Source organism: Spermophilus citellus (assembly GCF_964194105.1).
Source record: "Spermophilus citellus genome assembly, chromosome: 15".
In the NCBI taxonomy this organism is placed as follows: domain Eukaryota; kingdom Metazoa; phylum Chordata; class Mammalia; order Rodentia; family Sciuridae; genus Spermophilus; species Spermophilus citellus.
The window spans coordinates 46,975,190-46,987,546 of record NC_138195.1 but is presented as its reverse complement, the minus strand read 5'-3'; the positions used below and the strand labels follow the sequence as shown (position 1 = coordinate 46,987,546).

At 38.1% G+C, this 12,357-nt stretch overlaps 1 protein-coding gene across 7 annotated transcripts in view; it reads left to right on the top strand.

The window, feature by feature from the left end:
- The first annotated feature begins 1,421 nt into the window (after positions 1-1,421).
- Positions 1,422-12,357, top strand: part of ANXA7 (annexin A7) — a 32,020-nt gene continuing 21,084 nt past the window's right edge. For 5 of the 7 annotated variants that reach the window (XM_081267876.1, XM_081267875.1, XM_081267874.1 and 2 more), the window contains exon 1: positions 1,422-1,522. The gene's annotated coding sequence lies outside the window, so the exon portion shown is untranslated. Of the gene's footprint in view, positions 1,523-1,594; positions 2,188-12,357 lie in introns of those variants that run through there. The other 2 variants (XM_081267873.1, XM_081267872.1) reach the window with 2 other exon arrangements.

The following is a 12,357-nucleotide window of genomic DNA, read 5'->3' as shown; positions in this document are numbered from 1 at the left end:
GGAAAAACATCCTCTGTGTCCTAGATCCCACATTTACTGGCAGCTGTTCCAGAACTGCTTGAGATCTTGAGAACCTGTTCACTCCTGTTCTTCACTTCAGGCACAAGCTCCTCTCCCCATGCTTCCCTGTACTGAGTAGGCACTTAAGTGCCAGAGGGCAAGTCCTGCACAACCCTCATCCAGAGGAGAGAGCTGCCCTGTGACACCCTCTGAGTTGGCCTTCCCCAGCACACTGATGCTGAGACCCGACTGCCCAACATCAGGGAGAACTGATGGCTTGTTAAAACAGATTTTGGTCACTCCCTGGGAGTTTGGTTTATTACTGAGTCTCTGGGAAGGCCTGGTTCTGAAGGGTACTAACAGACCAAGCCTGGCTACTAGCCCCAAAAAACCAAGTAGAAAAAAATAGATGATGCAGCCTGTTGTGGTCATGTGGCCATACAAGAATATATATTTAAGTACTTTCTTTGGGATGTCAACCACAGCTTCAGGGTTAAGTAGGGAAGGATCAAAGGCAATAATAGTCTAGGGGGTTTGCATAGCTAGTAATGTTGGTCAGTCCCTGGTCTGTTTGATCTTTATCCCGTAACTTATCCTGCAGTTTTGTGGGGGCCAAGGAAATGGTCAATACTGGTGAGGGGGGCAGTTTCTATTCCAGTCACATTATATTTATCTATCAGACTTGTCATCTTGAAATTAAAGATAAACTGAAGGAAAGAATAAAAGAAAATAATAGGTCAGAGACAAAATGGGAGTTAGGTCAGTGACTGGGGCCTCTTTCAGATTCAGTGGCCCTAAGGTGGAGCCCAAGAATTTGCATTTTTAACTAAAATGTTTCTAGGTGATGTTCCTGGTCTGGAGGCCACACTCTGAGAACCACTGACTGGTTTTTGCTCTGGACTACCGATTCCTTTATGAGTTTAATATATTGATCGACTTGGAACCGTCTCCAATGTTTTAGTGTGTGTTTAATACTCTTGGGTGTGAGAAGAGCCTAGAATCTCCAACAACTATCTTCAGAGGTGGTTTTGACTAGCAGCAAATCTCCAGTTCCGACTATCTAGAGAATTCCAAGTAAACACTGATTGACTTCGCAGGAAGCTAATAAACGCCGTCTCCATTCCCCAAAGAGACGACGGAGAGGTTGCACCGGCCTCTCCTTCTCAGCCCCGTTCCGCCGCTCACTACTACAGGGGCTCCGGGATACCTCAAGAACCAGAACCCCCGCAACTTCCTTAGTGACTTAAAGGAACACAAAAGGGATTAGAGCAGGCCCTTTAGGACCGAGGCTGGTGATAAAACCGGCTGAGCCACCTAAGGGGAGCGTTCTTTCCCGCAGGTGGAGCCGGGGCGGGAGGCCGAGGCCGCGCGTGGTGCCGCCCTCTCGTCCCGGGGGGGCGTTCCCGGCCGCGGCGGCGATCCTAACGGGCTCGCGAGGCCGCCGGCTCCCCGCCCTCCCCCGGCCCTCCCCGGCTCCATCTTGCGCGCGAGCGGGTTGGGCTCCGACGCTGCTCCCGGTCAGGTGAGGAACTAGGCTCTCGCCTTTCGCCCTCTCTCCCGCCTGGGTCACCTCGCCCCCAGCCCGCTGTGGTGGCCGCCTTCCGGGAAGCGGTGGGGTCCCGTGGGTTCCCCTCGCTCCGGCGCAGTGGTGGCGACTCCAAACCCGGGCTGCAGGGCGGGGTCGCGCCGCGGTGGGTGTACTCGGGAGGCGGGCGGGCCAGGCGGGCGGGCCGGGCGGGCCGGAAGACCGGGGGATCTTGTTGGTTGGTCCTTTGTGTCACTGGGCTCTGCCGGGATCCTAGAGCAGTGACGCCCTGCCCCCTGGCAGGTAGACCACCAGTGGAGAGGCTGAGGTCAGGGTGTCCCTGCTGAAGCCACCTTCTGGGAGGCCTGGTAGGAAAACCCAGGAGCGGCACTGAAAGCCAGATCTGGCCGGGGACTGACTAGACTTTCTGGTGACACAGCAAATTGAGGGAAACGGGAAATTTTGTACTTTGCATAGTGAACTCTTGAGACAGAATTCAGAAACCTGAGATTTGTAGTCTGGGTTAGGCTTAAGATTCTTGGGAACTATTCTACGAAATAGCATTCGAGATTTGATTCCTCTTCATTGAGACCAACAGCCAAAGTGCACGGATTGTCGCCCGCCCTCTGAGAAGACCCAAGAAAACCCAGGTGCAGAGGGAGGTGGGTGCTGTCCACTATAAAGGAAAAGAACCCACCGTCTTTAAACTCTGTAATTTGTCGGCTGATAACGAGCTAACTTGATTAATTTGTCTTAATTACATTATGTGTGTAAAGAGATACTTGTCAGAAAGGCATTTCAAGCACTAGATAGGCAGAAGAGATAATTTTGGTTACTGTAAACTTAAGCCCACTTTTAATTCCCTCCTGTCTATGCAGAAGACCAGCCATCTTTCCACATTCTTTACCCAAATTACTGACTGATTTAAATGGTCCTACCAGACCTAGAGGCAAGTTTCGGAAAATTGTATCTGATGTTGCCCAACTTCAGTCACCCTTCCTGTTTTTTTTTTTTTTTTTCTTCTTCTTCTTCATAAATTTGCAACAGCTGCCTCCTGTGTTCTGGGCTGCAGGCCAGCTTTGGGACTTCCATTGTAAGACCCACCCATTTACCAGCTGAGTCACTGGGTGGAGATAGTTTGGAGAACCTAGAATGATTTTCTAGTTTACTAAAAGTGTTTGAGGATAGAGAATGTTAAAAGGAAAATAAAAGCTCTGGTTCACCAGTAGAGCCTTATTATTCACTTTGGTAAAGTTGTGTAATTTGTTGAGTCATCCTGGGATTTGTTTAGATTTTTACAAAAACTTTCTAAGTTTACCTTTTGAATAGATGATACTGCACAATGTTAAAAGACTGAAAGGACATTGAAAAGTAAGTTTCCTTCTCCTTGAGCACTCCTCTCAAGAGGCAGTCACTGTTTTTTACTTCCTTGTGTATTGTTTCAGGGATATTCTATACGTACACAAGAAAATAAGTGTATTTCTTATACATATGGTTTCAGATTACCTATACAGTTTTTCACCTTGCTTTTTTTCACTTTGGAGAGAGTTTTGGAGAGTTTCATATGTGGGTTAAAAAGCTGCCTCCCCTCCCATTCCCCCACCACTAGAAGCGCTTTACCACTGACCTACACCCCCAGACCCCCACCTTTTTTTTTCCCGAATTTTGAGACAGGGTCTTACTGATTTGCTTAGGGCCTTGCTAAGTTTCTGGGACTGTCTTTAAACTTAGGATGTGTCTGCCTTAATCTCCCTAGTTACTGGGTTTACAGGCATGCACCACTGCACCTGGCCTTCCTCATTTTTGAGAACTGCATAACTCTTCATTTAATAAATGTCCATAATCTATTTCACTTGTCCCTTATTGATGGCTGTTTACAGATTTTTTAAATTTGTTATTCATTTATTTTTTTGGGGGGTGGTACTGGGGATTGAACATAGGGGTGCTCTACCACTGAGCTACATCCCCAGCCTTTTTTTTTTTTTCATTTGACATAGGCTCTCATTAAGTTGCTGAGGCTGGCCCTGAATATGAGATCCTTTTGCCTCAGCCTCTTGAAAGCTGGGATTACAGGGGTGCATTTGGCTTATATAGGTTTTTTTTTTTTTTTTTTTAAGAGGAGTGGGAGAGAGAGAATTTTTATTTTTTTTTCATTTTCGGTGGACACTTAATTTTTTTTTAATTGCAAATAATACTGTAATCATCTTGTATATACATAAATTTGCACTTGTGCAAGTATTTCTATAACATTCCTGGAAATAAAATTGCACTTTCTACCTTTTCATATAATTCCATTCTTTAAAAGGTACTGAAATTCACTATTTAAAATTTAATTTTTATTATATGTAGTTAGGCTTTGCTTTATTTTCATTGTTTTGAAAATCTTATTGACATAATTTCGTCTAAGCACTTAAAAGTAGGATTTAATATAGTAGTTAAATGTAGGAATAGAAGTTTGTCTTGGAATAATTAAAAAATTTTTTTTTGTATAGGAGGCTGAGGCAGGAGGTTTTCGAGGTTTAAAGCCAGTCTGAGCATGGCAAGGTTCTAAGCAACTCAGTGATATGGCTCAGTGGTCGAGTGCCCCTGAGTTCAATCACCAGTTACCCCCCCACCAAAAAAAAATTTTTTTTTGTAGGTATAGATGGACAGAATGCCTTTATTTTATGAAATATATAACATTTTTATTTCCATTATATAGATAAAGAAGCAAACAAGAGATAAGTTATTTTCACATTGTTTTGCAATTGTAATATGACAGATCTATATGAATGGAAACATAAGGAAAGAAGAAACTTTCTTTGGGAAGCCTTTTAGTAGCTCTTCCACCACTAAATTTAAAAGTCAGTGTCCGGCTTCCTTTCTAAACATAATTCAATAGAACGTTGACCATTTTTTGCTTTTAATGTCAAGTTAAAAAGAGAGAAAACAAGATTTATTTTTGTCAAGTTACAATTACTTTTGTTTTAAATTAGAGTTTTCAGCCTCAATGTGAAGTCAAGGAAAATGCAAGTATCTGAATCTGAATTATGATTAAGACCATAATATATTAGCTTTTTAAAATTAATTTTTTTAACAGTAGAATATATTTTGACATATTGTACACAGTGGAGCACAACTTCTCATTCCTGTGGCTGTATATGGTGCAGAGTCACTCCAGTAGTGTAATCATACATGTATATAGGGTAATAAAGTCTGTCTCATTCTACCATCCTTTCCTCCCCACAGCCCCACGCCTCCCTTCACTCCTCTCTACAAAAAACAAAGTTGTTTCATTATTCCCTATCCCCCATACCACTACTGATTAGCACCCACTTATGGGAGAAAACATTCGGCCTTTGGTTTTGGGGGAATGGCTTATTTCACTTGGCATGATGTTCTCTAGTTCATCTGTTTACCTGCAAATGCCATAATTTCATTCTTCTTTAAGGCTGAGTGATATTCCATTGTGTATATGTACCATATTTTCTTTATCAATTCATCTGTTGAAGGGCATCTACTTTGGTTCTGAAGTTTAGCTGTTGTGAATTGAGCTGCTGTAAACATTGATGTGGCTACGTCACTGTAGTATGTGATTTTAAGTCCTTTGGGTACAAACCAAAGAATGAGATAGCTGGGTCAAATGGTGGTTCCATTCTAAGTTTTCTGAGGTATCTCCATATTGCTTTCTATGGTGGTTGCACCAATTTTCAGTCTCACCAGCAATTTATGGGTATACCTTTTCCCCCACATCCTTGTCAACACTTATTATTATTATTATTATTATTATTGCTTGTATTCTTTAATTGCTATTCTGACCGGTGTGAGATGAAATCTTAGAGTTTTGATTTGCATTTCTCTAATTGCTAGTGATGATTAATGTTTTTTCATGTTTATTGATTGATTGTATTTCTAATTCTGTGAAGTGTCTGTTCAGTTCCTTAGCCCATTTATCGATTGGGTTGCCTTTATTTTATGTGGTGCTAAGTATTGAACCCAGTGCCTCACACGTTAGGCAATCACTCTACCATTGAGCTACAGCCCCAGCCCCTGTAATAACTTCTTGAGACTTAGAAATTTAAATTGCTAATGTAGTCTTTAGTACTGTAAACTATTTGTTGTGTATTTATCACATAAATTATTTTCAGATTTTTTAACTTTTTTATTTTTTTTGACCCTGACCCTTTTTGGTCCATTTAGTTGTTTTTTTTTTTTTTAAGAATTTTTTTAATATTTATTTTTTTTAGTTTTCGGCGGACACAAATGTGGTGCTACCGCTTTAGCCACATCCCCAGCCCCGTCCATTTAGTTTTGATGCAGACATCAAACCTGACACAGAGAACAAAGTTCCTATTTTTAAACCCAGGTTTTTTGGTTCCAAATGACTATATGCAATATATTTTTTATTATGTTTTTTTGTTGGCTTATAACTTTGACTCAATTTGTGCACATTCATTTTCAGTTTAGCAGATTTTTATTTTGTATTCTGTGTATTATAAGGGACACTGTAATAACATCTCACTTTCCTATATTTGTTCAAAAGGTTAAATACTTTTATCTGCACCTAGGACAAAATGGGTTTTCTTAAATTATCTGACTTGCAATCAAGTCAGACTCAGTTGGCATCTATTGTTTTAAATGTTGGAGATTGAACCCGGGACCTCCTGCATGAGTATGTGCTTTCCCATTGAACTACATCCCAACCCTTGTTGGTCACCTTGATGTACAAGAAATATAAATCATTTATGGCTATATTGGGGAAAAGCATCAAAACATATATTTTAAAATTTAGGAAATTTGATGGTAGGTCCAGAAATGCCAACATGTTTTGGTACCAAAGTATAATTCACAGACCAGCAGCATCAGCATCACCTGGGAGCTTTGTTAGCAGTGCAGAATCTGAGTCTGCATTTTAACAAGGGGTGATTAACATACATATTAAAATTTGACAAGCATTGTTTTTGTCCACTACATTGTACAAAGAAGAGAGAGACTAGATAAATCAGGTGGGATGGGTGATCTCAGGCTTAAGGGCCAAGTCAGTTAATGATAACAGTTAGTTAAACAAAGCCATACTAAGAGAGGTTCCAGTGGTGGAGATTTTATTTTAGAGGTTAGGTGTTGGTAAAAGATTGAACTAAATTAGAGTTAGTACTAAGGAGATCTGAATGTCAGGCCAAGAATTTTGATACTGGATTTGTGGTCTGAAGGATTTCTGGTCTGAAGAGTAATTTGTTTAAAGAGCAGCATGTTAGGAAGGATCAACTAAGGTGAAAGAGTATAGGCAAGAATATAAGTGGAGAAATAATTTTAGTTATATAGGCATCAAGTGATAAAATCTGGTCTAAGGTATGGCCATGAGAATAGAAATGACAGGAAGAAAAGGAGAAGCATTTCAAAGGAAGACTAGAAAAATATTGGGTTACTTTCTACCCTGGGGTACTGGGTAATTTAAGTAGTGACACCACTGTTGACATATAAGAGATGTTAAGAGTAGTCTAGTAGGGAATGATGAGTATTTAATTCCACACTAGTATCAAAGACCTCCTGATTGGCTATTGCTTTTTTTCCCCTTGTGGTGCTCAGGATGTAAACCCAGGGTCTTTTGTATGTGCTCTACCACTGAGCTACATTCCTGAGTTCTTGACTTTCATTTTAATCTGCCCCTTATTCTATTTTGGTGGTTATTTGTCACAATTACATTTTACCTTTTGCCTTGTATCTGGCACTGTTCTACTTTCTTGCCAGTCTGTGCCCACACGTTTTAAAACCTTGTTTAAATCTTCCATCATTTATTCTCCAGCTACGTTAGAGTTTATTGGTAAATGTTAAATGATTGCTGACATATAGATTTATTTCCTAGATACATTATATCTGATCACCAATAGTATTTTAGATTTGAACAAGCTGAAAAAAGGTACTCTTTTGAAAATTTTTAAAAATATTTTTTTATTTGTAGATGGACACAATACCATTATTTATTTTTATGTGGTGCTGGGGATCAAACCCAGTGCCTCATACATGCTAGGCAACTGCTGTACCACTGAGCTACAACCCCAGCCCTCTTTTGAAATTTTCTATTTGCAATTTTAGGTTAATGTTTTCTTCAAATGCAAAATATAACAATATGTATTTCATATACATATTGTAACATTTTTGTTCACATAGGCTCCATTTATTTTATGTGAGCTGTCTTTTATTTTAAAAAATGAAAAAATGTAGTCACAGAAGTAGACAGAAGAATATAATGTATCCCTATGTACTTGTCACCTACCTAGCACCGACAATTATCAGCTTGTCTTGTTTTGTCTATTTGTACCTATAAGTGTTCCTTTATTTCCACATCCTCTCCAGTATTTATTATTATTCGTATATTTGATGACTGCCATTCTGACTGGTGTAAAATGAAATTTCAGTGTAGTTTTGATTTGCATTTCCCTAATTGCTAATGATGTTTAATATTTTTTCTTATTTGTTGGTCATTTGTATTTCTTTTGAGAAGTGTCTGTTTAATTCATTTGCCCATTTATTTTTTGGTGTAAAGTGTTTTAAGTTCTTTATATATTCTAGATATTAGTGCTGTGTCAGAAAAGTAGCTAGCAAAGGTTTCCCCCATTCTGTAGGTTCTGTCTTCACATTCCTAGTAATTACTTTTGCTGGGCAGAAGCTTATTAGTTTGATGCTGTCCCATTTAACTCTTGGCATTATTTCCTGAGCTGTAGGGGTCCTATTGAGAAAGTCATTGCCTATGCCTATATGCTAGAGTGTTGGCCCTTTATTTTATTCTGAGAGTTGCATAGTTTCTGTTCTAATTCCTAGGTCTTTGATCCATTTTGAGTTGATTTTTTTTCATTGTTGGTATATAGGAAAGCTATTGATTTATTTATTGTGTGTAGGGTGAAAGATAAGGATCTAGTTTCATTCTTTTACCTGCAGGTAGTCAGTTTTCTTAGCACCATTTGTTAAAAAGGGTGGCTTTTCTCTAATGTATGCTTTTGGCACCTTTATCAAGGATCAGATGACTGTAGATGTGTGGGTTTGATTCTTGTTTTCTATTCTGCATCATTCGTCTATGTCTGTTTTTATGCCAGTACCATGCAGTTTTTGTTACTACAGCTCAGCAGTATAATTTAGAGTCAGGTATTGTGATGCCTCCAGCATTGCTTTTTTGGCTTAGAATTGCTTTGGCTATTCTGAGTCTTTTGTTCTTTCAAATGAGTTTTAGGACTGTTTTGTGTAGTACAGTGATGAATGTCATTGGTATTTTGATGGGAATTGCATCGAATCTGTATATTGCTTTCGGTTATATGGGCATTTTAACAGTGTTAATTCTGCCTGTTCATGAACATGAGAGGTCTTCCCATCTTCTAAGATTCTCTTCAATTTATTTCTTCAGTGTTTTATAATTTTCATTGTAGAAATCTTTCACCTCCTTGATTAGATTTATTCCTAGTTTTTTTGGAGGGGCTATCATGAATGGAATTATTTTCCTGATTTCTTAGCAGATTCATTGTTGGTATATAGGAAAGCTATTGATTTATTTTATTTTATTTTACTTTTTAAAAAATTATTTTACCTTTATTTTTTAATTTTTTTTAATGTGGTGCCCCAGGGATCGAACCCAGTGCCTCACGTAAGTGCTCTACCACCTGAGCCACAACCCCAGCCACCCCCCAGAAAGCTATTGATTTTTGTATGTTGATTTTGTAACCTGCTTCTTTGCCAGATTTGTTTATTATCTCTAGCAGTCTTTCAGTGGAATTTTTTTGATCTTCTAGATATAGGATCATATTATATACAAACAGTGATAATTTGACTTCTCCCTTTCTGATTTTTTTTAAATACCTTTTTTTTTTTTTTTAATGTGGTGTTAGCAAGCACTCTATCACTGAGCCACAACTCCAGCCCCACTTTCTGATTTTTATACCTTCTCTTGCCTAATTGCTCTGGCTCAAATAAAAAAAAAATTAAAGTAATACTTAAAAATCAAAATAAAACAAATGGGTCAAATATATTAAATTGGCAGCATAACTACACAGATTTTATTTTAAATTTCTTTACAATGTAGTAATTTTTTTTTTAATTTTATTTTTTTATGCCAATTGCTTTTTTTTTTTAAGAGAGAGAGAGAGAGAGGAGAGAGAGAGAGAGAGAATTTTTAATATTTATTTTTTAGTTCTCGGCGGACACAACATCTTTGTTTGTATGTGGTGCTGAGGATCGAACCCGGGCCGCACGCATGCCAGGCGAGCACGCTACCGCTTGAGCCACATCCCCAGCCCCTGTAGTAATTTTTTTAAAACATTTTTTATTTTTTAGTTGTAGGTGGACATAATGTCTTTATTTTATTTTTATGTGGTGCTGAGGATCAAACCCAGTGCCTCATGCATGCTAGGCGAGCACACTACCACTGAGCCACAACCCCAACCCTATAATGTAGTAATTTGACCATGCATTCATAGTGGAATATATCCTGGAGACATAGAATATTGTAAAAAATATATATTATTTTGTTTTTTTTTTGTTATGTGGGTAACATTATAGACATTTGTATTAACTTCCTATGGCTTTTGTAAAAAATTATCACAAACTTGGTGGCTTAAAAAAAAAAAAGCAAACATTTTCTTATAATTCTGGAGTCCAGAAGTCCAAAATCAGTATCATTGGACCGAAATCAAGGTGTTGGCAGGGCTGTACTTCCCTGGAGGGTGTAGGGAAAAATCTCTTCTTTCCTTGCCTCTTTTAGTTTCTTTGGCTTGTGATTATATCACTCCAATTTCTGTGTCTGTGACCACATTGACTTTTCTTCTGTGTGTTATTCAAATTTCCTTCCGCCTCCCTCTTACAAGGATACATGTGATTACATTTAAGTCCATGTGGATATCTAGAATAATTTCCCCAGTTCACGTTCTTTAATTACATCACTTATTCTTTTTTTTTTTTTCAAAATAAGGTAATGTAGTGTTGGCCAACTCTAAGGATTAGGGTGTGGTTATTTTTTGAGGACCTCTGACTGAGTTAACTACAGTGTCATTATCTTTCTGAAACTCAAATACAGTATGATGAACCAAATAATTATGTTAATGTCATTAGGAACTAAGACTTAGGGTGTAAGGGAAAACATACATAAATGTAAAATTAAAAACCCTGTAATCCCAAATTTGCAGTGGAAATATCAATATGAATAAGTTTTCTTTAGAAAAAAAAAATCATTAGCCTTGTCATGCTGAAAATCTAGAGACAATGATCAATCTAGTAGCAATTAATATCCCTAGTACCCAGGTTGTCATCTCTAAACTTTTTCTACTGAAAATGATTAGGGCTTCTTGAAGAGTAGACTGTCCAGATCTGGGCAAAAAAAGTACAAGATGAGCCTGGAATATCTTGTCATGTAAAATGGCAAGGAGACCTGGGGGTGTTGCTCAGTAGTAAAGCACTTGCCTAGCATCCTTAAAGCCCTAGATTTAGTCCCCAGGACTGCGGGGAAGGGATGGTCAAGGAAAATAGCAAAGATTTCGTAGCCTACTATGAAGGGGCTCCTTTTCACCAAAGGTGGGATAAATTGAGCATTAATAAGAATAACTACAGTGGTCTCAAGTGTGTTTAAATTCTTGAATTCATACAGATACTTAAAAAATTTAGTGCTCATTTTGTAGGCTAGCTCATTATTTTGAAAAATGGTTTAAAAAAGGAAAAAAAATAAAATAACTTCTATATAAACTATACTTCAGGAAAACTAGTGTTGATGATAATATATTTCTCAAGAAGTATTCTTGAGGGGCTGGGGATGTGGCTCAAGCGGCAGCGCGCTTGCCTGGCATGTGCGGGGCATCAGTCACAAAAAAGAAAAGGTATAAAAAGAAAAACACATCCTTATGTGTTTCCTGATAGAAGTACAGAAAACATTTATTGATATTCTTGTCCAAAAAACCTGGATCTGAACAAGTTTCTAGATCTTACTACTGATTTTTTTTGGGTGGGTGGTGGTAATCATTAACACTGAGGAGTTTCAATTGGCAAAATCCAGACATTGGGAGATTTTACAATAAACTGGTTGGTTTCTTCAAATAAACTACAAGAAGAAACACAGGCAGCATAAGGAAGGGGAGGCTTATAGATAAAGAGACATATGAACTGATTATAATAGATGGACCTTATATACTGATTTGAACAAACTGTAAATATTTTGAGACAATTGGAAATTCAAACAATTACTATATACTCGATATTGGGGAATTATTAAAATTTTAAGATACAGTGTTGATATATGATTGTGGATTAAAAGAGTGCCCTACTTTCTCTTTTAACTGAAAATGTATTGACATCTTTGTAAGTTAAAGAATGAAGTCTATGAATTTGCTTTAAGATAACCTAAAGGCAGACCAGTAGAGGAAAGGAACCAAGTGGGGGAGAGCTGGGGAATAATATTGGCCAATTATATTGTGTGTATGTAAGAGTATGTAACAACAAATCCCATCAGTATGTATAACAAATAAAAATGTGTGTGTGTGTGGGGAAAGATAACCTGGGGAACATAGTTTTTGGGGGTAGAATTAACCATGACTTGGTAATTGTTGAACCTGAACATGAATAACATGAATGGTCATTCTGTTAGATTAAACCATAATATTTCATAGATTAAAACAATTTCAGGGGCTGGGATTCAGTGGCAGAGTGCTTGCCTAGCATGTGTGAGGCACTGGGTTTGATCGTTAGCACCACACACAAGAAATTAATAAGATAAAGACATGCTGTCCATCTACAACTACTAAATAAATAAATAAATAAAACAATTTCAGTAAGACATGGAGTTAAAACTAACACTGTTCTTTTTTACTTCTGAATATGTTTGA